At 58.2% G+C, this 3,879-nt stretch overlaps 1 protein-coding gene and 1 long non-coding RNA gene across 4 annotated transcripts in view; both read right to left on the bottom strand.

Annotated features, from left to right (window-relative positions):
• PNOC (prepronociceptin) overlaps positions 1-3,879 on the bottom strand; it is a 14,120-nt gene that overhangs the window by 4,441 nt on the left and 5,800 nt on the right. The gene's annotated exons all lie outside the window — the stretch shown is intronic.
• On the bottom strand, positions 304-1,405 carry LOC113974592. The gene is made up of 2 exons (XR_003536593.1): positions 1,213-1,405; positions 304-566 (listed from the first exon to the last, which is right to left on the bottom strand). It is a non-coding gene; the product is annotated as an uncharacterized LOC113974592 (long non-coding RNA).

Below are 3,879 nucleotides of genomic sequence, written 5' to 3'. Positions count from 1 at the left end.
GGGAGGGTTGCAATGGTTGGGTTGGTTTACATTAGTTTGAGTTGGGAGGGTTGGGTTGGATGGGTTGGGTTGAGATGGGTTGGATTGGGAGGGTTGGGTTGAGATGGGTTGGGATGGATTGGATTGGGTGGAGTTGGATTGGAAGGGTTGGGTTGGGTTGGATTTGGTTGGAAGGGTTGGATTTGGTTGGAAGGGTTGGGTTAGGAGGGTTGGGTTGGATTGGGTTGGGAGAGTTGGATTAGATTGGATCTAAATTAGATCATTAAATTCCCGGTGCTCCGGCATCCGCCCACTTCCAGCCCATCCAGCCATGCAACTCATTGGAAGACACCCAGGAAAAGGTGCCGGCAGCTCATCAGCTCTTCCCTGGCCTCATTCCCCTCCCAAATCCTGTTCCTGGGCTCCTGGAGGTGGGAATGGTGGTGGAGATGTTGGGAAGCCATGGCAGTGCTTCCCTCTCCCGACCTTCCCTAAGCAGGCTCTGCTCCCGGATGGACACGATCCAGGAATTCCCAATGAATTCCACACTCCTACTCCACCACTCAGTGCTCTCCTGGGTCCTCCAGCTGGGCATGAGCCCAAAAAATCAGTGAGTCATGGGATGGAGGAGGTGGGAAGGGATGGTGGAGGTGGGAAAGGAGGGTGGAGGTCGGAAGGAATTGTGGAGTGGGAAGGGATGGTGGAGGTGGGAAAGGACGGTGGAATTGGGAAGGGATGATGGAGGTGGGAAGGGATGATGAAGGTGGGAAGGGATGGTGGAATTGGGAAGGGATGATGGAGGTGGGAAGGAATGTGGAGGTTGGAATGGATGATGGAGGTGGGAAGGGATGGTGGAGGTGGGAAGGGATGGCGGAGGTGGGAAAGGAAGGGATGGAGGAGGTGGGAAGGGGTGGTGGAGGTGGGAAGAGATGGTGGAAGTGGGAAGGGATGGCGGAGGTGGGAAAGGCTGGTGGAATTGGGAAGGGATGGTGGAATTGGGAAGGATGATGGAGATGGAAAGGGATGGCGGGGTGGGAAGGGATGGTGGAAGTGGGAATGGATGATGGAGGTGGGAAGGGATGGTGGAGGTGGGAAGGGATGGCGGAGGTGGGAAAGGCTGGTGGAATTGGGAAGGGATGATGGAGCTGGGAAGGGACTGTGGAAGTGGGAAGGGATGGTGGAATTGGGAAGGGATGGCAGGGGTGGGAAAGGACGGTTGAGGTGGGAAGGGACCTCTGGCATGTTCCCATGGCACATCCTGGTGCCGGGGGTTGTTCCTCCCCAAGGGCAGGACTTTCCTCCTTGTCGATCCTTCCGAGGTTCCTGGCAGCCCGTTTCTCCAGGCCGGGAAGGTTCCTCTGGATGGCAGCAGCACCCGGAGCTCTCCCAGCCGGCTCTGCGTCCCCGGCCGATCACCGAGGGTGCATCCATTTGGATGGATGCACCAAGGGTGATTTCTTGTCCTTCACCCCCTCGGAGCTGCTCTGCAGGGTGATGTGCTCCAAGGATTGAGGGGAACCCCACCAGAGTTTCCCAGATCCTCCTTTGTGCCTTCTGGGTGTGAATTCTGCCAGGAACCGGCCACTCTCACCATGTCCCTTCAAAAGAGGCGTCATCAGCCTTCCTTGGCACCCCCGCCCACGTCCCACCACGTCCGTGCCTTATCCCTTTCCGAGAGGCCTCATCCATCAAATCCAGACACTGGCCTGGCACCGGGACCACTGAAACCAGCACTCGGGAAAACCATCCAGGAGGAAAAACACGGAAGATCCAAACTAAGCGAAGGCCCGAAGGCCGGAAGGCCCGGGAGGGACGGGTTGTCCTCCCTCGCGTGGAATTGTCTCCATCCCACTTTTATTTTCCTGTTAAAGTGTTGGACACCAAGCAGGGTTGGAGCACGTTGGTGGGTCTCGTGGCTCCAGGCCAAAACCTCTGGAAAGACTCTCTCTGCCTTGGGATCATCGGCTTTGCCGAGTGGGAGGCGCCGCGGGTCCCGGCGCGGGACTCTGCGGGAATTGGCAGATTTCGACGCCGGGAGCGGTTGAGCTCGTCGGCCAAACATCCAAGAGGAAATCAGTCGTCCTGGAGGGAGGTGGTGATGAGGGTCTGGTAGGGCTGGAACACCTCCCATGGAGGCACCGGGGGCATCCCGCCCCCAGCCAAGCTCCTTTCCGGGGATCTCCAAGGCTCTGGATGATGGGAGGGGGCGGATCACCAGAGAGCCCCCAGAGGAAAGGATCCGAGAGGAGGTTTTTCCAGAGGTGAGGCCGGAGACCTCACCGGAGACTGGCACTCACAGTGCAGCACCGCCGACATCCCGAGGCCCTCGGACATCCCAGAGCCCTCAGATATCCATCTGTGGTTTCCATTCCCATGGAATTGTCTTCTCTCTCCGGGTAGTGGTTTGGGAATCCTAAGCAAACATCGACCGGTGCTTCTCCGTATCCCGCCTTCCGTCGGCATCAACGGTGCCTCCGTGGCTTTGTGCCGTCCCCGCGTGACTTTGGGCACCGGGACGCCGGTGATTCATCCGTACCTTGATCCACCGGCTCATCCCTATCCTTCCCTGGCATCCGCCGTGCCCGTGACTTCCGGGGGATCTCCCGCTCCCACCTCTGGAGGGCGGATCGGTGGAATTCCTTGGCCGTCGCTTCGGAAATGCGGCGGAGGGTCGTCCGGAATTCCCACCGCGGCGCTTCTTCCGGCCGAAAGCGGGGCCTGGAAAGACCCCGAGTTCTTCTGCTCCTGGTTCACGACTTCTCATGGGATCCACCAGCCACCAACATTCCCATTCCCTCCCCAACTTCCTGGCTGGGGGAGACGGAGAAAAATTCCGCGCGCCTCCAGGAGGAAGAGGGAGATCCCGCAGAGCCGCCGGTGCCTTCGCGCACCAACCAACGTTTTGGGGCCAAACCAGGGGATCCCACCCTGAAATTCGGAGGCAAGGGGTGGCACCGGGGTGGCTCCAGCATCTCCGTGGGGCCTGGAAGTCTCGGATTTTGTGGGAAGAGGGGATATTTCCCAGCCCAGGGGGGTGCTCCGCGAGCTGCCGGCTCCTTTTGGGGGGACGTCCCATCCCACCGGGATTTATCATCGCTGATAAAGAGGGAAGCGGGAGGGGGGGAGATGATGGATAATCCCTCAGGGTGGAGAGGGAATGGGAGGGAAAGGAACACAGTGGAGGGGAAAAGGAGGGATCAGGGGCTGGGAAAAAACCCCAAAATGTTGTTTAAGGGATTTTTCCATCCAGTGTAGGTGGCGAATCCAGAGGGAGGGGGGCTGTGGGTCCCACCCTAAAGGGGCTCAGAGGGGGATTTTGGGAGCTCCTTGGAGGTTGGGGTGGGGGTCTGTAGTTGGGATTGGTGGGATAGTGATGCCACAAGCTGTGGGGGTGGAAAACTGGGAATGTTCAAAGGTTTGGGGATGCAGGAAGGTTGGGGTTGTTAAGGGTTTGGGATGCAGAAAACTGGGAATACTCAGAGTTTGGGATGCAGGAAACTGGGAATACTCAGAGTTTGGGATGCAGGAAACTGGGGATGCTCAGGGTTTGGGATGCAGGAAAGATGGGGATGCTCAGGGATTTGGGATGCAGGAAACTGGGAATACTCAGGGTTTGGGATGCAGGAAAGATGGGAATGCTCAGGGTTTGGGATGCAGGAAAACTGGGAATGCTCTGGGTTTGGGATGCAGGAAACTGGGAATGCTCAGGGTTTGGGATGCAGGAAAGCTGGGGATGCTCAGGGTTTGGGATGCAGGAAACTGGGAATGCTCAGGGTTTGGGATGCAGGAAAGCCAGGCATGCTCAGGATGATGCTCAGGGTTTGGGATGCAGGAAAGCTGGGGATGTTCGGGGTTTGGGATGCAGGAAACTGGGAATGCTCAGGGTTTGGGATACAGGAA

This window comes from Neopelma chrysocephalum, unplaced genomic scaffold (assembly GCF_003984885.1).
Source record: "Neopelma chrysocephalum unplaced genomic scaffold, ASM398488v2 Primary Assembly neopelma1_123, whole genome shotgun sequence".
In the NCBI taxonomy this organism is placed as follows: Eukaryota; Metazoa; Chordata; class Aves; order Passeriformes; family Pipridae; genus Neopelma; species Neopelma chrysocephalum.
The sequence above is the reverse complement of the archived record's forward strand: the minus strand, read 5'-3'. Positions and strand labels throughout refer to the sequence as shown.